Source organism: Filicampus tigris, chromosome 4 (genome assembly GCF_054856515.1).
Source record: "Filicampus tigris isolate MCC_2025a chromosome 4, RoL_Ftig_1.0, whole genome shotgun sequence".
Taxonomy (NCBI): Eukaryota; Metazoa; Chordata; class Actinopteri; order Syngnathiformes; family Syngnathidae; genus Filicampus; species Filicampus tigris.
In genome coordinates, this window is record NC_141220.1 from 23,971,788 (window position 1) to 23,995,236 (window position 23,449).

General features: G+C 39.9%; 1 long non-coding RNA gene across 1 annotated transcript; it reads right to left on the minus strand.

The window, feature by feature from the left end:
* Positions 1-1,807: 1,807 nt before the first annotated feature.
* LOC147149023 (uncharacterized) lies at positions 1,808-23,291 on the minus strand. Its single transcript, XR_015086602.1, has 3 exons — positions 22,641-23,291; positions 16,428-16,525; positions 1,808-2,141 (listed from the first exon to the last, which is right to left on the minus strand). It is a non-coding gene; the product is annotated as an uncharacterized LOC147149023 (long non-coding RNA).
* Between the last annotated feature and the right edge of the window lie 158 nt (positions 23,292-23,449).

Sequence of the window (23,449 nt, forward strand, 5' to 3'; positions counted from 1 at the left end):
TTTGGTAGTTAGTTTGTCTAGTTAGGTTATTCAGGCATTTGTCCTTTGATGGTTGGTTAGTTTGTTATTATGTTTAGTTCATTTAGTTAGGTCATTCGTAATTTGGTTGGTTAGCTAGTTAGTTACTAAAATTCTTACTTCCTTTAAGATAGGTAGTTATTTAGTGTGTTCATCATTTGTCACTTGGCTACTTTGTTTAATTCATTAGTTTGTTTAGCTAATTTTCTTGATTGTTATTAGCTAGTTACATTGATTACTTTCTTCGTTTAGTTTGTGGGTTAGTTCATTCGATCTTTGTCATTTTTAAAATTTTGTTAATCTCTTAGTTAGATTCATTTGTTAGTTGGTTAGGTCATTTGTTCTTTGATAGTTGGTTTGTTCAGTTGTTTCATTTGATAGTTTGTTTATTTAATTAAGTAATTTGTCCACTCATACTGCGTAGTTAGTTAGTCAGTTAGTGTTTTGATAGGTTGATTAGTTTAATTCATTGTTTTTTTAGTTAGTCCTTCATACTAATGAGGATAAGCAGGTTTAGAAAATTGATGAATGATTAGTTAGTTGGTTAGGTCGTTCACTTTTTGCTGAGTAAATTGGGTGGCGATTAGTTAATTTGTTTTTTATTCCCTCTCCTCTTTTGTTGTTTTAATTGTTGTGTTCTTTCGATAGGTGGATTGGAAGTCTACTGGTTTAGTTGATTGGTAAATCTGCTAGATTGTTTTATCATTAGTTAGTTTAATTTGTTTAGGTTTAGGCAGCCTTAAAGTCCACTTACATCAAGGCCACATGGGGCAGCTTAGCAAGATTTTTTTTAAACTTGTTGTGTGTGTAGCGGTTGGTACGAAACTAGCGTTTCCACCACCTCCACGAAACAGCATCACCTTGCATGTCATTATTTTCAGAATCGGACGAGTTAAAGACGGTTTAAGTCTTGTTGGAGATATGCCCTCTGCTCATGTTGTTGCTTTGATGTAGTGGCTGTTTTGTTCCACTCATTTCTGCTTTCACAGCAAAGTAAAAACGAGTCAGGGGAGTGACAAGCGGTAAGAGAAGCAGCTTCATGTTCAAGCGGTAGGCAACAAAACATCTTGAGGTGGTTGCAGGAAGAAGCCTGCCGGGGGGCATCCTGATAAGTCGTTCTGTGCATGTCAGTAAACATCAGCAGAATGCAGGTCAGCACAGACAGGCAGCTGTACGCTACGGGCGCAACAGCATGTAACGCTTAGCGTTTGGCTGAACGAGCAATATAACAGGTCTGGGGGGCCAGCGCTGGTGGGCTCGCGTGGTTTAACCGACTGGGCTGACGTGTCAGAAGCGAAGCCCCGCAGCCCGGTGGGTCGCTGTCAAACCCTCATATACGTGCATACGTGATAACGCGTGATGCTTGCTAGAAGCAGGGTTTCTGACGCATTTTCACGTGTCGGCTGGAGGAGGAGGCGGTAAACACATCATCGCAAGCAAGTGCTTTGACTTATCATCCACACACTCTTGAATTATTTGAAAAAGTTTTCATGTTCTAATGATTTTCTGTCGCAACATCAAACTAATGGATTATAAAATAAACAGCACTAAAAAATTGTGAATGAATGATTTGTTCTTGGGTTCCTGGTGTAAGAAAATTGATATGTAGACTGAACAATATTTGCAAAAGAAATGATTGAAATGACCGACCAATGTTTGAGGAATGCACCAAGGGACAAGTCAATTAAAGGTGCTGTGGATTATGAATGAGATGTAGACTGAGTAATGTTTGCTTAGGGAATGAGTTCAACGAGTTGAATGACCAAGCGATCAATGGTGCTGTGCTTTATGATTGACATTCAGATTCCTTTATTAGTTCCAGAAGGATAATTCAGTAAAAATATATATACAAGATATAATACTGCATTATAATACTGTACTGTACTGTGTTATACCGTGTGTGTGCGCGTGTGTGTAAAAAGGGAATAAAGCAGCACCAGTCGAGCTTCCACTCTTCTTTCCAAATGCTTTTCCCAGTGGTGCGCCTGGCTCCAACTATTTTCGATCCATCCGGCGTGGAAGTGACTGGCTCCTCCTCCCGTTGAGGAATCGTTATCAGAATTGGCAGCCAAACGCAGAAAGGTCACACCGACCACGCTGGCGCCTCCGCCGTCACAACGCCACTGAAGACAGTGGATGAAAGGATTCTATTGAAGCGTCAATTGAACTGAGTGAGGGCTGCTTTTTTAATCAGTGTTCTTTTGGTCCATTTGATTGTTCTGTAAACGGCAGTTACAAAGCCAGATTGCTTTTTAAAGTGGAGCCACTTCGCCGTCAGTCTGGCTGGCATCGTCAAAGTTGTTTTTTTTAATACGTGAAATAAAAGTCGCAGTCTAGATCAAAGTCCTCACTGTTGAACATGAAACATGACAAGAATGTAAAAATATGGGTCTCTGAATAGCCATTCAAAATGAATGGCGAATTAAACAAACTAACCAATTGACAAAGGACAAATAGTTGAACGAGCTAACCAATTAAGTCAGCTACTAACAAATTAACTAGTTAACTAGCTGAGGAACTAAATAAATAACCAATGAACTAACAATAACTACTTTGTGTGTTTGTTTGTATATATATACATTAGGGCTGTCAAAGTTAAAGCATTAACTATGGAGATTAATTAAAATTTCATACGCACTAAAAAAATTAGCTCAGTTAACTCAGTTTTATTTACTTCCTGAAGCAGCTGACTTCCGCTCACTGTGCAGCCAAAAAGCGGAGAGTCACGGTCGCAAAGACAGCAAATTAAAACACAAAATACTGTATACAGCAGACACCGAAAAACAGCAGAAAAACGTCAGTCTCACGTCAGATCAAAAGCTGGAATAGAATCGTATTCAATGATCAAAGAAAGCTATTAGAACAGTCTTTCAATCAAAATATACTTTTTTTCCCCATATTAATTCCAAGATTTTACTGAAGTAAATGTCGGTTCCAAGCTTTGTAAAAAATTGTACTTGAAAAACACGATTAATAGTGATTAATTATGGAAAATTTTGCGATTAATTGGTTAAAAAATTGTAAGGGTTTGACAGCACTAATATATATATATATATATATATATATATATATATATATATATATATATATATATATATATATATATATACACACACACACAGTATTTCACCAAGTCGCTGAAGGCGGCGCAACTTGTGATCACCGTTTAACGGGTGAGCCCTCGTGGCGTTATCCCGACTTAACGTTTCCGAGGGTGCTCATCATGAAAAGGAATAATGGCCTGGTGTCGCGAAAACCAGCGCGGTCACGCTACATTTTAAGAGCCATAATAAAGCAAGAGAGGCCATTTCAAACTCCAGCTCTCGGTACCGCCCCCCCCTCGATCCTGCCACCGACATTGTAATCAGTTAAATTCAAATGTCACGCTGGCGGGAGCTTTTTCCGTTGGTTTGCTGGGCCGAATCGGGGGCGTCGATCCGCCTGTAAAAGGTAATCAAGGCTGCGCTGTAATTATATCCTTCAGAGGAGCTTTTCTTTTTTTTTTTTTGCCGAGAGCTTGCAGGCACTTATTGGAAATTTGCATGTGTAATGACTCTCTTTCCCCACTGCGCTTGCTCTGTTGTGATTCGCAATAAACAAAACAACTGTGCCATGCCAGAGTGCCTGCAGCAGGAAATCAATAGGGAATTGTGTCTTTTTAATCATCTGATACTTGGATCGGGGGTGGGGGCGGGAAACGAAGTGACTCGCTGTTTCGACGTGTTGTTCGTCAGCACACTTGTTGACAAAAGCATCGACCCGTGGCATTCTTTCAAACCAGCTTCCAATCCAACGTTGGAATTCAACTTCGCGGATTTCACATTCAAGTTTGTTTCCTTGATTTTCAACTTCAAGTGGGAGAGTGTTGCGTGTCTGACCAAAAGACATGAGAACTCTTAATGGTCAAATCCACAAACTAGCAACACTAGCAATGCTAATCTAGCATTAGCATGGGAAACAAGCCGAAATTGCTACATGCTACCTTTACATTAATGATAACAGAGTGTTACTAAAACACTAAATTTAGCAAGTACTGTGAAAACGAAAATGTATAACTCCAAAAAACAAGGACCAAAACAAACTAAAGAAACACTAAGACTAGGACCATGTCTAGGACTGGACTGGACTTGACTTTGACAAGACAAATGAACCAACAAGGACTGAAAGAAAGCAGGGAACTAAATACAGACAAGTTGACTATACAACGAGGAACACCTGGACAAGACACAGAGGGTGGAGGAAGCTGGTTGGCTAACACAAGCGACCGGGATGACAAGCACAGGTGGACTCAATAACTTAACGAGAGACAGACAAAGGAACGCAAGGAAAAACATGAAACTACACTCAAAAACCAAACTCAAAACACAGACCATGTGAGTGCATGGCAAATCATTTCACTAATATACTACTGGCTACGTTTACATAGGGACGTTTATTCGGATTAAATGCCTGATTTCAATGAAAATGCTCCATATAAACACCCCGCTCGGAATATTCGGACCCGATCAAGCAGATTCCGACCAAGATTTCATTCCGAACGAGAAAGGTAGTTTATGTCCATTGTCAATCGGATCGGCGCGCATGAAAACACTTATTAATTTATTACTTATTAAAACGAAATTTCAGAACAAACCGTCTTTACGGCGCATGTCTGTGACGTCAGTGTTCTTCTTTCTGTTATTACCGGAAGCTAGTAGAAAAAGCGGGAGCGAAAGACATGGCGGGCACAAGACTGAACCGATACATTTGCCATCGTCAGATCAGACTGACAGTTTTAACAAATGTGACATATAGTTAGTTGTTGTTGTTTTTTGGAATTGCAAACTCAATATTTAAAGGGGAAGTCAAATAAAAACTGTTCTTTAAAATAATGTGTTCTATGCGTCCCCACAAGTCCAAACAGAACAGCAACAGTGGAATAAACTGGCTTTTCCAGGCAGTGTCAAAGCGGCTGCTTAGGGCCCACAGATCCATTTGAAAGCTCCTGAGAGTAAGGCTTTAAAATCAATTCAGTCTGGTTGCCTCCAGCGAGGTCATCGGGTGGCGCTGTTCTTCCCTCACACATTGATAATTCTTCGGGTAGGCCTTAATAACACCTCCCTCCCTTCGCCCGTATGAATCACACCTTATATGAATCCCATCCTGTGGCGTGTTCAAAGTTTTACGTCATCTGTAATGATATATTCAAATGGGCAAAGGGGTGTGTGCGTTGGGGGTGGGTCGGGGGTAATGATGACATAGGAACCCAGTGGGACTTAATTGGATTCTAGGGAAATGAACGGGAGTCTGGCGTGACTGATGAGGTTGGAAAGTGGGTCAGAAGCGCAGGTCGCTCGGCTGCACAAGTGGGCCGGGACGCCAAGATGGAGGCTTTGTGTGCCGTAACAAATGACCCGGACGCTGCAGACTCAAGACTTTTACTCTCCGCTTTTAACACTTCACATAAGTCTGCAGTAGGTGATTATCTCTCTCCATTAAAATGAATGGAAATGCCATTAATATATTCTAGACACTCATTAAAGTGGAAGGCAACCCAAACATATTTTTTTCAAGAAAATGTTCTATGCAGGCCCACGAGTTGAAATAAGGCAATATGATGAATATGAAATACGAGTTAAGCAGCAGAATCCCCCCGTTTTAGCCATCTCAGGGGGCGGCCATTTTGTCACTTCTGTCGACTGAAAATGACATCCCAGACAGTCAGGGCTCTGATAACGACCAATCACGGCTGACCTGTTTTCTGAAGCTGAGCTATGATTGGTCGTTATCTGAGCCCTGAGGATGTGTGATGTCAGTGACAAAATGGCCGCCCACAGTGATGACGTTTTTGCTCAAGAAAATTTAAGAATCGAAAAAGAATTAAATCAACTTATTTTTCTCCATGCAAAAATGGCATTTCTTCAACAAAAAATATCTCGTTAATAACAATAAAAACAAAATAATAAAATTGACCCCCCAAAAAATATATCCTTAAATATGTAAAATACAAAAATAGTAAAAGAAAAGAAAATCAAAATGGAAACATTGATGCACAATGTAAACACTTAAAATAATCAAATGAAAACAGTAAAACGTTGAAAGAAATTATAAAACTGAAAACTAAAGTAATAACAATAATGTAAAAAAATGTACGAAAAATTCAAATGAGAGGATAAAATGATGAAAACACCTGAAATCAAAATGCAACACAATACAACTTGTGAAGTAAAAGACTGAAATTTGTACAATCAATCATAAAAGAATGACAACATCTTTCATACAAATGTACAAAAGCAAGTCATCCTTCAAGTCCACTGCAAAGACGCTGTACAGAAAAGCAGACATCTTGAACACGTGTGGCCAGCCTCGGAAGACCTTGAGGAGAGGCAGCGGCGGTGTGGAGATGCGTGGGAATATTATCCAGCCGGGGTCAGAAGTCGAGCGGCTCGGCTTGTGAATATTCATCACTTTCACCCATAAACTGTGCCATGATTAATTGAGCCGGCGGTGTGATTCAAATATGAATGAGCTGCTTTCAAAGCCTAAATTCTCAGGGACCCCTCAGACCGTCCCACGCGCTCATCTTTCATGCCTGCTGCAGCTCCTCGCTCGCTGCTTTTTCTCACTGTACTTTTATGCAGTTAGGGGTGTGTGTGTCCTGTTTCTACCTTTGAAATTGGGTGCATTATGAACAGATCACATACAGTTACCCAACAAACTTTTTAAAAATTGTATCTTTTATTTACATGCTCTGTTTGTATGTTTTGCTGCTTCGTTTGTGTTAAAGAGGAAGTCAGGTAAAAAAAAAAAAAAAAAAAAAATCTTCACTATAACATGATTTATGCGGTCCCACTACTCTGAACATGGTATTCTGAGTAACATTGTGTTTGTGGAATATAAATTAAGCAGCAAAATCCACCCGTTTTAATCCATCTCAGGGGGCTGGCCATTTTGCTACTTGCTGCCAACTGAAAACGACATCACACGTGCCCACGGTTCAGGTAACGGTCAATCACGGCTCAGCTTGAGAACGTCACATGACCAAACTCAGAAAACAGGGGAGGTGTGATTGGTGGTTACCTGAGCCGATCAACTGTGATGTCGTTTTCAGTCGACAGCAAGTGGCAAAATAGCATCTCCCTGAGATGGATGATAATGGACGGATTTTGCTGCTTAATTCAAATTCCACTAAGGCAATATTAATCAGAATGCACTGTTTAGACTAGAAGCTGCATTTAGAAGATATTGTCATACCTGTCAATTTGTACATATAGGCCGTACATCGCTGATTTCCGTTCACGCGACGGCAGCCATTCGAAAATAATGTGTAAAGTATAAGATTATATACAGATATGTAAGGGAAAATGACAACTTTCGTAAGATTCAGTACACTCCGGGGTTGACAAATATGTATTGTTGTAAAGAAAATTTGGTCTTGACTTTGCCTTTAAAGTATTGACTGAAGGTTATTAATTACTGTAGCATTCATACTAATTTCCATCAGTCCGTCTATAGCATTTCACGTTAAATGTTAGCATTAAGCTAGCAGACTTTTGTTAAAATTTGTTAAAATAAAGTGTGGTTAAATTTCTGGGGTTTACATATTCAAATTAGGAATTCCATTTTTTGTTTGGTTTTATGTGCCAGTTTTACAGTTATCTTCAACCGGGAGTGACATAAACAGATTAAGTAAGCACGCTTTGTCTTGTATTTGGAGAACCCTTTTTGTATGATTATGACAATTTAATGGCAGGATACATGACTTCATCATTTGAGGGGAATGCTGGGAATACCGGACTATTTATGGAAAAATGAGACTTTAAAAAAATAAATAAATAAACAAACAAACTAACAAACAAAAAACATTACTTTTCAAATGATCAGGAGCTGGTCCACGTGTCCAAATGTGTGGATGTTATTATTATTATTTTTTTTACAGATTAAAGTTAGTTACTTAAAGTTTGTTTCTGGAAAGAAAAAATGTGCTTAAAAAAACACTTAAAATGAAAACGCTTCAAGCTGTGGGGTTTTTTTTTCTCTCTCTCTTTTTTTCTGGTACCCTAATACTCCTTGGAGAAGTCCATTGGCATCCCTGAACAGACTGCTATTTGAATTTTAGCTGTGTACTGTATGTAGCAGCCTATCTAAGAGAACTTCCCCTTGATACCGCACACACGCACCCACACGCAGTATCCGCTCCAATTCCTGACTGCAACACACACTTGTAGCACGCGTGTGTGTGTGTGTGTGTGCGTGCGTGTGTGTGTGTGTGTGTGTAGGTTTGATGGAGGGTCCACTCCAGTAGGGAAGCCGAGGGAAATGCATCACTCTAAATAAGAGTGCTTAGAGTTGGCAGCGAGGCTGGCAGGGCCCTCGTGAGGATTGTGGGCGGACAAATGCATTGCACACACACAAACAGACACGCACGCACACACAGCGCAACCTTTGGCCGGTTTAAAGAGGATAATAAGTCAGAGGCGGCGCTGGATGTGGGCCCAGCAGGTGGTCTCCATCCTCAGAACAGGTTGGGAGCCTTTTGGTCTTCCACCATCATGGAGGAGACAGCGAAGAGGAGAAGAATCTGTCCCTCTCCGCTATAGAATGCCCTTTACAGTGAGTTAGCCATTTTGTCGTGTTGCTCCATTGTATGGTGAAAAGAGGTTATATCCCCTATACTGTGCCCTAAATGTATCCCATAAATGCATCTTGAAAAAAAAAAAAGCAGTGAATAATCGATGGTCACCGGAAAAGCAATATCTCCCATGATGCACTGCGCTGATACAGAATAACCAAGCCATCACAACACGGATGGACATAAAGTGCAGACACAAGTTCCATCAGCTGACATAATTATGCGAAAGCAATGAAGTAATTAATTCATTAATTAATGAGTGAACAATATAATCTAGTATGTAAAAATCCCCATATTGTGATTCCCAACACAGACTGTACACTCTAAAAACAGTTGGGTTAAAAATAACACCATTTTGGGTAAAAAAATGGACTAATCCACTCCTTGAATGGACTGATCCACTACTTGGGATCAACTATATTGTTCACTCATTAATTGATGAATTAATTACTTCAATTTAGAAAAATGGCTGGACTAAGCATGGCCGGAAGTGGATTTTTGTCCGGTCCACTAATCGGCCCTCATGCGTGTGACGTGCTCGCGAGGCGGCCAAATCTCAGCCTACTCGGTGAAAGGCTTCTTTTTAGGCTTCTTTCAAAAGAACTTGTGTCCGGGAGTATATTCAAGCTGCGCGCAGCACTCAAGTATGGCACATCATGCACTTTCCTACTTCCGGAAATACGCCGCAGCAAAACTGCTGTGTAGTGGTTTGCTGGCATGCTTTTATTTTGAAGGCCGGGAAATGTGAAGGAGGGGAAGTGTGCAAAATAAGTAACTTGTTGAATGCTTGCAGACTTGTCGTCTGTTGGACCCAAATAATTATACAATATGACAAAACCAACCCCAGGGCTCGCAATGGAAGTTAGTACACGCAGATGGGTAAGTACGTGAGTAAGTGGCGCGTTTGAAGCGTGTCCACAGCGGGTTTGAATAGTAAGTTAGCCAGCTAATTGTCTTTAAATAAACCTCTTCCGTTAGCATCATGCACGTTTTTGTTTGTTTTTTGTTTTTTTTGGTCGGCGGGGGTGGAACGGGGCGGGGGCCGACAATGTTTATGAATATGGCCGGGGGGTCGCGGCCGGAAGGGTAGCCAGGTCAAGGGTGGAGGGTCGCGGCCGGACGGGCAAAAAAGGGTCAAGTGCCCAGCTCTGCATCTTATATAATAGTATTGTGTTTATACTTAAATAAGCATGATTCCATACGGTCTTTCAAGCTCTAAACATTCACTCATCCATTTTCAGCCTCTAAACATACTCCCAAATAGTCTGTTCATCCATTATCTATCACTTATCCTGCTTCCCAACATAAATACATCTGTTTTCCTTCCCTTATCCTCTTCCTAAATGGCCGTCCATCTATTTTCTTCCACTTATCTGGCTCGAAAACATCCATCCATGCTTTTTCTACGGCCTATCACGCAGCCGTCCATTTTCTACCCACTTATCCCGCTCACAATCATCTGTCCATCCACATTTTTTACTGATCTATTTCTACTCCTACTCCTATACTTACTTCGTGCAGACATGTCGGGAAAAGAAAAATGTCAGGAGGTTGGCGCCGCCATTAAGAGTTAGGTGCATGCTGTAGGGGAGGTCCCGTTTCCCCTCGTCCGAGTCCTTCGTGTAGCGAAGCAATGACCTTTTTTCACAGGCATTCCGGTGCTTCATCACTGTCTGGCCAGGAAACATTTTCGCGCCAAGCCAGGGGCCAAAGATAAAGTGGACGGCTCTATCCCGGGATCGGCCCCCTCTGCTGACTCGGACGACCTATCCCATTAAGTGCTGGGTCAGCAGATACCATGACGTTCACCTTTGATGCCATGTCGTCCTCGTTTGAGGGTAAGCTCAGTCAGCACCTTTTCTCCTGTTACAAGCACACAACTTTTCATTGTATCCACCCACCTGGTCTTTGACTGATATCCCAATCCAACCTCATTGCAACAAAACACACCCTGGAAACTTTGAACCCTAAATATTTTGAATAATAACCCATATTGATCCTCTTCCTGGCACTACAAAAGACGTACTGTCCCTTTTGAGCCCGATTGATTTCGAACAATATCCCATATCCACCTTGATTGAAACACACCTGATTTTGAATGATGCCGGTATTCACCCGTTAGAACATAATAAAACACTCACTGTTAAAGAAGAACCCTACTGATTTTATGTTATCCTTACTAAGGTTACCTATGAATGCTTAACACATAATATCCTAACTTAAAAGTGGCTAACTATGGGCAAACAAGTAGGTTTTGAGGGCTGTTTTGAATAGGTCCAGAGCGGGGGCGTCACATATCTCGGAGGGACGGGAGTTCGAGGGGATGGGGGATGCCATACTGAAGATAGTTTCCCCAAAGGTGTGTCGGCAAGCGTAGGAGATGGTGAGCAGACCCATGCTTGAGGTCCAAAGGCTGCGAGACCGGGAACTGGAGGGATTTGTAGGTGAGGAAGAGTTTGGAAGAGATCTGTAATCTCACAGGGAGCCAGTGAAGGTGGATGAGCAAGGGGGTGATTTGCTGCTAGCGCTTGGTGTGAGTGAGAGCCCTGACCGCAGATTTCTGAACATACTGGAGTCTACCATCCTGCCAGTTTGGCTTTAGCCACAGGTGCTTATATTAAACCAGCAGTTAAACTGAAGCAAACCGGGGCGGCGTGGCTCAGTGCTAGAGTGGTCGTTTCCCAACCTGAAGGTTGTGGGTTCGATCCCCAGCCATTGTGACCATGTTGAAGTATCCTTGAGCAAGATACTGAACCCCCAGTTGCTCCTGATGCTGCGTCATCAGTAGGTAGATGAGTGACAAACCCATTTACATTACCATTTAAACAAGCTCGTGGTTTTGACTTTTTGGACCTGGATTGGACCTGGACCTGCTGGTGACCAACTTGGCGACACAGTGAACATCCGAAGGGAGTACCATCCTGTGGCTGGGGCGAGAGAAGAAGGTGGTGATTCGGATTTTGACATGGATGGGTGGAGTTAGCTTAGGTGCCAGTAGCTGCTGGTGCATCGAGTCCACTTTGCCTTGGAAGAAATCTAGAATCCTCAGACCAAGTCCAACAGCTGAGGGTCGGGGGTCAGGAGTGTTACAGCGCAGTCCTTTTCTGGAGCCTCGCAAGTTGACGACCCCAGACCTTGATAGCAGGGAGTGATTGATATCTCATATCCATTCTCATTTCAACACACTGGCACTGACACACACTGGGACTTTGAAACCCTTCTTATTTTAAATGCTATCCAACATCCACACACACACTGAGGAAGTTGAACCCTATTGATTTACCAGTAATATCCATCCTCTGTGAAACACACCGCTATTGTCGAACCCTATTGATTTTGACTAATGTAGCAAAAACAACAAAACGCACACTGTGACTTTGGAACACCGCTGCTTTAGAGAAAAATATGTCATATAAACTGTCACTGCAACATAATGGCACTGTTGAACATTATCGATTTTGAATGATACCCCGCCACCACACACACATTACCAAAGTTGATCCCTGTTCATTTTGAATGGTATCACGTACCCACTATCTACTTTTGAACACTATTGATTTGGTATTGATATCCCACACACACGCACTAAGAAAGTCTACCTCTATTGATTTGGAATGACACAGCAGAAACAATTAAACACACACTGGCTCTTTTGAACTATTGATTTTGGATAATAGGCCCACTCTGATTGCAGCACAACAAATAAAAAATGATTTTGTCCTTTGTGGTCTTCTTCAGTGGTTTTGTTTTTCATTTTAGTTTTTTTACACCGCACATACTCTCTTTCACCCTGGCGTCTGACAAATGAACAGGAAGGTCATTAAGAAATGTCATGGGCGTCATTACGAGGCTGATAATCACAGCGGCCCGCTTCCAAAGTCAAAACTGCGTTTTTTTTTTCTTCCCCACATCATTAGGCTGGGACACAACACCGCGCGAGTGACACAAGCATTAGCGCCTGATGCATCGCACCATCGCAAAAAACAGCATTTGAAATGTTCGCCCGAGCGCGGGACTACTTGTCGTTAAGTTGCTGATGATTACAAATGAGTGAGCTGATAGGTTGCTAACGATAAACAATTCAAACTGGCGTCTCGACATCCAAATGAACTTTTCAACCAAGCTGCCTGTCAAAATCAAGTGTGTGTCTTTGAAAACATCAATGAGACAAAACGTGTACCAAACGTCCATGATGGGAACAGCAAGACATCAACACGTCAATTCGTCCTCGACAAACGTAACATCAAAGACAATTTGGTTTTAACTTTTTTTGCCAGCATCAAAGACAGCAGTCAACCGGTGCGCTGCATTGGCTCCCTGTGTATTTCAGAATCGATTTGTGTCAATTTATTGGTTGTTTTGCTAGTTTTTAAATGTCTTAAAGATGATGTTTCATAACATTTTAAGATTTCTACAGTTGAAACACAGCATTCTGATTGATATTGTGTTTGTGGAATATGAGTTAAGCAACAAAATCCACCTGTTTTTGGCCATCTCTGGGGGCGGCCATTTTGTCACTTCTGTCGACCGAAGCTGAACTATGATTGGTCGTTATCTGAGCCCTGAGGGTCTGTGACGTCCTTTTCAGTCAACAGAAGTGACAAAATGGCCAACCGATGAGATGGCTAAAAACGGGTGGATTTTAGACTGCTTAGTCTGCATATTTCATATTGCCTTGTTTCAACTAGTGGGCCCGCATAGAACATATTCTTGAAAAAAAAATGTTTCGGTCAACTTCCACTTTAAGCAAACCTTAAACGTATATGCTCTGTGAACATCAAAGGCAATTTGGTTTTAGATTTGTTCTCCTCATATTAATGTCCTGGCTGTATAGTTGATCTGAGAGTGGCAACAGGCTGAACATAAGTAGTCCCATGATGCCTGACTCGGGCCCCCGTCCACCAACCTGCTCCTGACCTACTTTCCCGGCCTCATCCGTCATGCTGGAATCGTCCACCCATTTATCGCTGCCGGCCTTTTTTTTTTTTTTTTTTTTTTTTTTTATATTATTATTACCAACCATCCACTCATTTGAATATTTCATCACGGCGCCGTAGCGCGTTCAACACGGAATGTGATTTAAACGCATCTGTGGTGCACGCAAGTGACAGCGTGATTATTGCTGTCAAAAAGTGATGCATGGCCGGTGCCGTAACACGGAGCGATGAGACGGGAGCAGGACGGGCCCTCGCAACTCGTAAATTTCACGCACAAGCAGGGGAGGGAAGCTTGCGTTAATTTGCCTTTCGTTTCCAAATTGACCAGCAGATCAGGAGGGCGGGCTAATTCCCGAGATTAGTTGGAAGACTAGTAAGAATTCTTGTCGTCAGTTCATGTTTTTGCAAACAGCGAAGATAATTTTGCGTTTTCAAAGAAACAACAGTTGCCAACTGTTGTTTTTGTAAGCATCAAACACAATTTCAACAAACATGTTTTTATGAAATTAAAGACAATTTGGAGTACTCAACAAACACAGAAATAACATTAGAATGTGGTCTGCAGAGTGTATAACGTAATTGGAGTATTGTCCCACATTGCCGCAACAGAACACAAAATATTTAGACACACACAATAAATGCAACCCTAACCCAAATCTCGACCCCACGACGAAACTCTGAACCTACATTGAAACCCTACTTTAAACAGTAACTCTACTTTAAAACCCCATTTTGAAACCGTAACTCTACTTTAAAACCCCATGTTGAAACCATAACCCAAGTTTAACCCTCCAACACTAATGTTAAAATTAATAACCCTCACCAACGTGAGGTACATTTAACCCGATAGAATATCCCGAATAAAATACAGTTTTCATCAATTTACGTAAAACTACAACACTGTACGCCAAATTGGAAGTTGTTTTTCCTTTAATTTCCCAATACAAAATATCACAAAAAATTGTGTGGGTGAAAATCACCCAACGTTAGTGTTCTAGGGTTAAAACCCTACTATGAAACCCTAACCCTAGTTCAATACCCCAACATAAAATTACATTTACAACTATGTTTTTTGTCAACATCAAAGGTTACATTTTCCCAACAATCAAAGACTATTCAACCATTAAATGTAAAATTTTTTATGTTGGCCTTTTTGTAATCATCAATGACAAACATTGCGCTTTTCGTACTTTTGCTGCTTCTGACCAACAGCAAAGGCAACTCGGGCACAGCCCAGCCACTCTATTTGCTATTTAAATTAGAATCAGCACAAGTGTGTTCTACATTATCGTTAGCATACGAATGTCTTGACCTTCGCTGTGGAGATGTGTGGACGCGTTAAATCGTAATGCAAAACGTTATATCAAACATCTATTCATCTTCAAATATTCAAGGTTTGCTGAATGTCAAAGCTAAAACCCTATTAAATTAAAAAAATATATATAATAAATTACACATTTAAAAAGTAGGACGCAGACATAAAAAAACGTTCACAATAGTAAACTGATACAATAGTCTTTCTATTCGGATTCGGATTTCTATTCGGAGCCCCTAACCCTAACCCAATCAAATCAAATAACGTCTTCAAAATGTTCAAGCATTATTGAATAACAAAGCAAGAACTCTGAAGGATCTGAATCTATGCCTCAAATACTGAGGCCGACAACACCATCCACTTTAAATGCCTTTGCAAAATGTCACACAATCGTGTTTCTATTCGCCGCTTGAGCAAGTAAAAAGAATAAATAAATAATAAGAACTTTGATTTATCTTCATCCAGCCAAGGATTAATGAATGCCGAAGCAAGAACCCCATCCATTAAAAAAAACAACAAAAAAAACAGTATCCTGTAGCACAGTCAATTACCCTTGCAAAATGTCAAATCATGTTGCTATTTGATGCCCAAGCAATAAAAATGTTTGATTCCTCTTCAAATGTTTGAGCATTATTCAATGTCAAATCAAGATCCCCATCAATTAAAAAAATAAGGCTTCTATGCACTGTAAATTATCCTTGTGTGAAAGCCAAACCTTGTTTCTTTTCGGTGCTCAAGCAATAAAAATGTTTGATCCCTTTTCAAATGTTTGAGGATTACTGACTTTCAAAGCAATAATCCATGTTTGAAAAAGTGGTACAGTACAGTCAAATATAATTCACAGTGGAAATGCCAAACCATTCATATTAAATCATTCTTATTCAAACTTTTGAGGATTGTTACGCCATTTTAAAGCGGAAGAAGCAATATAACCAAAGATGCTATAGTTAAGATGAGTGCTGGGAAAAGGAAGTGTTAGCATGATGCTACACTAACAGCCAGCTAGCAATTATGGGTTAAAGGTCTCTGGCAGCAGTTGTTGTTGCTGTTGTTGTGCAGCTGCAGCCCGCCTGCGAGCGTCGATCGATACCGGCGGATACGGGCCATGAGGCGGGGGCCGCCCGCCTCTGGTCCCCCGGGGAGTCAATCACATGGTCACATGATCAATACTCAGCGTATTTCACCTTTATTAGCTCTGCAGCAGCAGCAGTCACGTGTTCCCACTGCGCTACGTGACCACTTTTTTTTTTTTTTTTTTCTAATGGATAGGCTTCTTGCTTGGATATTCAATAATCATTGAACTTTTGAAAATGAATCCAATTACATGTTTTTTTTTTTGTTTTTTTTTACTGCTCGATCCCATAATAGAAACAAGAATCTTTGGTGTTTTCACTGTGAATGGTACTTTACTACTACTGTACCACTTGTACAGTACAGTACTGTCAGAATGCCAAATAAAAACCAGGTGGTTTGACATTTCAACACAAAAGAGCAACAGGTTGGAGGCACCCGATGAATAATTCTACAGTGGAGACGTTGCGGTTACCACCAGTCAAATGTGAGCAGGTTATCTTCTCGGAGGCGGATCAATAGAGCCCAGCTCACACCCAGGCTGGGGTTTTACCACCTTTGATGCATCTGGACCTGCAACACAATCAAAGGAGGAAATGGGTCAGGTGGCAAAGGACTGCAAAATAATTGTTACAACTAGAAGAGTGCTGACGGGAAAATAGGTTTAGGACAGAGACTGGAAAGGGGGAAAAAAAAATCAATATATTTTATGACTTTTTTTAAACTACCCATGTGTCAAATAGACAAAGACTCACAGGGTGAAAAGTTTTAAATGTGACAGTTCCTTTTTTTCTTACTGCCCCAGCACCTGAATAGAAAACACGACAAAGACTGTAAGATGGAAAAATAAAACAATACTTTTTTTTATTAAAGGGGAGTCAACGCCAAAATTTTCTTTACAAGAAAATGTTCTATATGACTCAACTAGTCTAAACATGAATGGATTTTACTACTTGTCTCATATTCCACAAACGCAATATTATCGGTAACCAGAATGCCATGTTTGGACTAGTGGAGCTGCGTAGAACATTTTCTTGCAATGAAAATTTATGGGTTGACTTCATCTTTAAATACTGATCAAGCGACAAATAAAAACATTTGGAAAAAAACATTTGAAACAGACAAAACAAACTTCTCAAGTGATAAATAGAGGAAAAACATGACAAACCATAAATTTAAATTTAGATTTGTTTTCCCCCGAGCAGCAAATAGAAAACAGTGACTGAGACTGAAAGGAAAAAATAATTTGGTTTCATGATAAATTATTATTATTATTACAGCGAGCAATAAAAACCTTTTGACCACTTGAGGTGTGTGCTTACCATTTTTGAGAATGACATCATATTTTTGGTTATAAAAATCATGTTTTTTCAACATATCGCTGTCCTGTGAAAAAATACTTATTTCATTTTTTTTCATTGATGTGAACATTTTTTCAATAACAATCAATAGAGAATAACAATGAATTAAGTTTGAGCTGCTTTAAAAAAAGACAAAAAAAATATTGATCAGAGACTGAAGGAGTTAAAAAATAAAACAAAATCCATTGAAAAAAAATGCAGCTCAAGCAACAAACATTAAAACAGGACAGAGGTTTGGAAAAAAAAAAGCAGGAGAGACTGCAAGGGGGGAAAACTAAATTTGAAGATTTTTTTTCATTTACATTTAGAGTTCTGAAGAGAAAACGCAACAGAGACTAAAAGAAAAAAACAATCAATCCTCTCCTGAAAAAACAAAGTAGCGTAAATGTGGCCTCAATTCTATTAGTTTTTCTTTACCATTTGAGGAAGCGAGGTGAAACCAAAAAGGGGGTCAAATGGACCACCAGGACCACCCTTTTCATGCGTGTAATAAATCTTATTTTTCAACCAGCCGACTCGTATTTTGCGATAGGAAACACTCGCAGATGGTGTGCGACGTTCACATAACAGCCTAACAAATGGAAAGAGTAAACGAAGTGGACAGTTGCTCCCGAGTGGAACATCCGCCAGGTTCTGCCATTCTGGAGAAAATAAATAGGATCTTCTTCTTAGGAAAAAAAAAGGGGTGCCTTTGATGTTCCAGCACCAAAAAAGTGAAAAAATACACCAAGTTATAATGTGGAATATTCTGGTGTTGCTTGTGCTTAGCGTGCTTACCACTTTGTCGAATGGCGTCGTATTTTTGGTCATAAAAAGAACGTTTTTTTCAAGATATAAAATCAACACTTTTTTTCAACAAAAGCCAAAATATTAGAACAATAAACCTGTATCTTAATTTATTTTTATATAAAAAGTGGTGTTTTTAAATTTAAAACATTTAATGAATAATATTACGTGAATATAGTCGGATTTTTAATATGAAAGTCATACTATTACAGGGGAGCCGTGATTGGCCCTTATCTGAGCCATTAGGCGCTGTGATGTCATTTTCAGTCGACAGCAAGTGGCAAAATTAGCCGGATAAAAACAGGTGGATTTTGCTGCTTAATTTGTATTTAGCAAATGCAATATCAAGCACAATCCCGTGTTTGGACTAGCGGGGGCGCATAATAGATATTATTGTAAAGAACATTTTTGACTCTAAAATCCCACTGAATCGAACTGAATCCAATCCTTCAACTTTAAAACCGTGCTTGAATCTTATCACAACCTATTTATCGAGACATGTATGGTATTGTCTTTTATTGGAGGGACGCACACCCCCATTATGTCTAAATGCACTTTACTGCTCCCTGGTGGCCAAAGCACACACACACACCAGAAGGAGCCACACAGTGTAGACTAAATAAGATTCTAGATAATTCTAGATAGTGCTAATTTTCTTATTTAAAAAAAATAGTTTACAAAAATGTGTTGACGTTTTCTGGGAGGCCGGAACGGATTAATGTTATTTGCATTCATTTCAATGGAAAAAGCTGATTTGAGATAAGAGTGATTTGTTATGAATGTTGTCACAAAACAAATGAAATTGTTACTATTCAAAAATGTTAAAATGTGACTTCGAAAATTGCCTGTACTGTTAATAAAGGCTTTAATTGCCGGGTCCAGCCACGTTTTGGTCTTTTAATGAGCAAAAGGCACAGACCGTGATGCAGCCGTTGGGATTTAATTGACAAATAAGCCAATGTTTGCCTTGATCTGCATGCTTCGGATAAAGATGGCGGGCAAATGAAAAGCCAGATTAGTGCAGCAGAGCCTACAGGCCTAACGTTGGAACTTTAGCAGGTGTTTTGTGAGGGAAAACAGATTAGGAGTTCATGTCTGGTTATGTTTAATCAGTTAATGAGTCGATCAGGTTGGACTACATTGCCTGAATCTCAATTATCCAGAAAATGTCAAACAATTTTACAACTCGATGGGAGCAGTTTGTTGAAGTTTTTTCTCTCTTCCCACGACAGAAGACTGATGGGATGACCTCGCAAATTAGACAAAAATGAGGCTCTAAACTCGTCCCCCCGAAAAATAATTATTTGTGCAGAAGCATAAAATGCCTGACCAGAAAAAAAAAATCTGCATTTTGGTATACAAATGTTATGTTAAATATATTGTCAGTCAAATACACTGTATAGGGAGAGAAAGGTGGTACAGGTAGTTTTCCATATGAATCTTTAAAAAACAAGAATGAAGTTGTATTTTTGCCACAAAAAAGTGGTAATAATATGAGTAAAATTGTCTTTTTTAATAGGTTTGTTAACACACACACAAGGGTGGGTGCAAGGGAGAAAAATAGTACAACTGGACTACAGTTTTTAATAATAGTAATTTGAGAGCCATCATTTTACAAGTGTATGGTTAGAATTTTTTTGTTCAGAAAAAGTTTTTTTTTTTAAATCATAATATTATGAGACATACACTGTATTTTTATTTTTGGGGAGGAAAAATATCTGTAAAGTTGCATTTTTCCAAGGAAAAGTCTCAATTTTATGACCATAACATAATATTTTGTCAAGAAAATAATAAAATGATATCAATCTATTTTTACATCCCCTTTTTATTAAGTAAAAAGTCAGATTATGCGTGTGAATACGATAACACTAGACTGACATCCCCGCCCTTCCGCGCCTCGCCTCTAATAAAGTACCTGCCACCGTCGCTGTTGCTCGTCTGAGTAAGTGCGCTCCAAGTGACCCTCTTCACACGGAAATCGATAATCAACGGCGATATCTTCTATTTTAATCTCCCCCGCTATCAATTACACGCTATCTGACAGACTCATCGCGCCATTTGACAAAAAGGTTATCTCTGTCTGACACCACAACCGAACCAAACCAGCTCATTCCTGTTCTGCTCGCTTCTATTTCATAGCACAAAAGACCACCAAAAAGACCACCAGTAACAAAATCTGCTCAAGCCTCCAACTGTACGTACATCGGTCACTACAGTAGACAACTTATTCAAAAGCCGTTGTCTTCTATAGGCAAGGGTCATGATGTCAAAATTCCAGTATCGCCAACAAATATTCAAAAGCTGTTATCTTCAATGTACAGGAATGTCGATGTCAACATTAGTTACTACAGTTTTCTTCTATATACAGTACCCTCCAAAAGTACTGGCAAGGTCAGTTTCCTTTGTTTTTGTTGTATACTCAAGACATTTGTGTTTCAAATCAAAAGATGAACTTTTTCAAGTGCACAAAAGTATTAGAACATATGACTGATGGCTGTTTCTAGTAGAGATAGACCGACATGCTTTTTTTCAGGGCCGATACCGATTATTAGTGGTCAAGGAGGCCGATAACCAATATTTGGAGTCGATATTCATTTTCAGTAAAATGGAAAATATTGGCATCAAATTCTAAAGGAAAATGTACTCTTAACTTTGTTGCAGCGTTTTTAAGCATGTTCATTGAACAATGTTTCAGGTTTGCATAATGTTGATTTTTTTTTTTCAATTTAAAGACAATATACATCTGTGTTATAAAATTCTAACAAAAAAAACAAAATTAATTGCTTAAATATTAGACAGCGCTTCTTCTTCACCTTATGTTTCACTTGTATACTATAGTACAGTATAAAACAAAAACAAAGGAATTGACTTTACCTTTCCAATACATTTGGAAGGGGACTGTACATGAGTCTTGATGTCAACGTTGCGAATCAGTCACTAGAGTGGACATTTGTGTGTCATCCCATACACTGCCATCCACTAGTGACTGATGCACAATTTTGAGTTTAAAATGCATGCATATTGAAGAAAACAGCTTTTTTTAAAAAATAATCCTCCACTGTAGTAACAGAGGTGCAACTTGCATAATGAAGCAACAGTACGTTGCAGGCATATGCGTGCTCGAAAAGACTGTACTGTATTCCATATAAGAGAGCTCAGCAGAAACGTGTCAGCAAGGTCACTGGGCCTCTGAGGAGAATTCAACAATCAACCTTTGTTTCTCATTTGCTAACAACCACCCCTGCCTGCCCCCCACAAGGTTGTGAACGGGGACACGCGTGGGAGGGCGCGTCGGCGTAGGTGAAGCATTGTGGTAAGGTCAAAAGAGCCTTCAAGTAGATCCAAGTCAGGAAAAATGAGCACTTTACTGCGTAGACCTGAAAGATGGAATTAAAATTTTAAAAATGGCTGAGGCTTACACTTTGTTGTAATGATGATAAGGTCACGCTTGTCACATCTGAAACACTGGCATCCATTTTAGCTACTTAGCGGCTTTTGTTTCTTTAATTACAATATACACAGAGGTTTTGTTAGAGTCGAAGTCAACCCAAACATATTTTTTTCAAGAATATGTTCGATGCAGGCCCACTAGTTGAAACAAGACATCCTGATGAATATTACATTTGTGGAATAAAAGATAATCCACCCGTTTCTGGTCATCTCTGGGGGCGTCCATTTTGTCACTTCTGTTGACTAAAAATGACATCACTGTTGCCCAGGACTCAGGTAACGACCAATCACAGCTCATCTGTTTGATGAAGCTGAGCCATGATTGGTCGTTATCTGAGCCCTGAGCATCTGTGATGTCATTTTCAGTCGACAGAAGTGACAAAATGGCCAAACCATGAGATGGCTAAAAACGGGTGGATTTTGCTGCTTAACTCTTTACACAAACGTAATATAAATCAGAATGCCGTGTTTCAAATAGTGGGCCTGCATAGAACATATTCTTGAAAAAAATATGTTTGGGTTGACATTCCCTTTAAAGTAATGGTCAAGTGATGATGGCCCATTTTTCAAAATTTTCTTTCCGTATTTTTTTATCGATTAAAATAATATTAGCTTGCATTTTCAATTTTATCACTTTGTCTTTGTTTTTGAGAAATCAGTAAATAAGTAACTACTCCCAAAACGTCCCTTTATGGTTAGCAGCCACACCCGCATCCGTCTTCCCATGTCTTGGTGGGAGTCAGCGGAGGAATCAAATGGAATTTGTCCATTCAAAATCATTGTACATTCATGGCTAATGTCGTAAAAATGGTGACCAATCTCCACCAAAATTTATGCGGACATCTGTACTAACAGTTTGCCCACTTCAGCCTCTGAAAATATCACAACGCTTAGCCTCTCCATGTCTCACTTATGAGAGAATTGGGAAATGAGCAGCTTACATGCATTTTTTTCTCATGCCGGATCTGCTTTCTTTTTTGGTAAATCCCCAAGATACTAATATTATGCATTCTGAAAGGCTTTTCACAAGATGAATTGTTCGTAGGTTGATACATATTAGATTTCAATCAATAAGGGTTAGCATGACTTACTTTTTTCCCCAAGTCGACCTCCAGGAAGTATGCCCGCCACCGTGTATCTGAAAATGACACACTCTAAGCGGCCACACTCTGATGGACGGTTGGCCCCCTCGCTGGGGTTCCGGTGCTCCGAATTTTTGATAGTCCATCCATCCATCCATCCACTAATTCCAGGACTAATTTGTCCTGCACACCTGAATGGTCAAATGCTAACTGCTGCACCGACAATTGCAGTGGTGTTAGCTTGTTAGCTGTGAGAGCTAGCTTCCAGGGCTGGCTGGATACCTATGGAGTCTAAAAAAACATAAGCATCGCTAAATGTCTGAAAACTTCACCCAATCACCAACAATATTCATACGCACATCCATTCTATTGTCCAGTTCAGCCTGTAAAAATATAAAAACGTTCGGCACAATATTTTGATTTTGTGGAAGGCATTATGTTTTTTTCCTCATAAGAGCTCACATTTAATGTCAATAAAATCCTAAATATTGTGCCGATGACATTTTATTTATATTTTCACAGGTTGAAGTGGACATTCTGTATGAGTTTTGGTGAGAATTGGTGACTCCTCTCAGACACTAAGTGAACACAGAACGCGATAAAGCAAGCCTGGAAACGATATGGTAATGCTTGCCTCCTTCCTTCAATGGTAGTGAGGCTGATGTGTGAAAAAAAGCAGGCCCCGCCCATAAATAATGGGTGCCAATAAGATGTTCTGAATATAGTCATAAAAAAACTTCATTTTGCGCCAGTGTTCAGGCCAATCAATGGTCCCTTTAAACTCATTATACTACATTTATCATTTTGTTTAGTTTTTT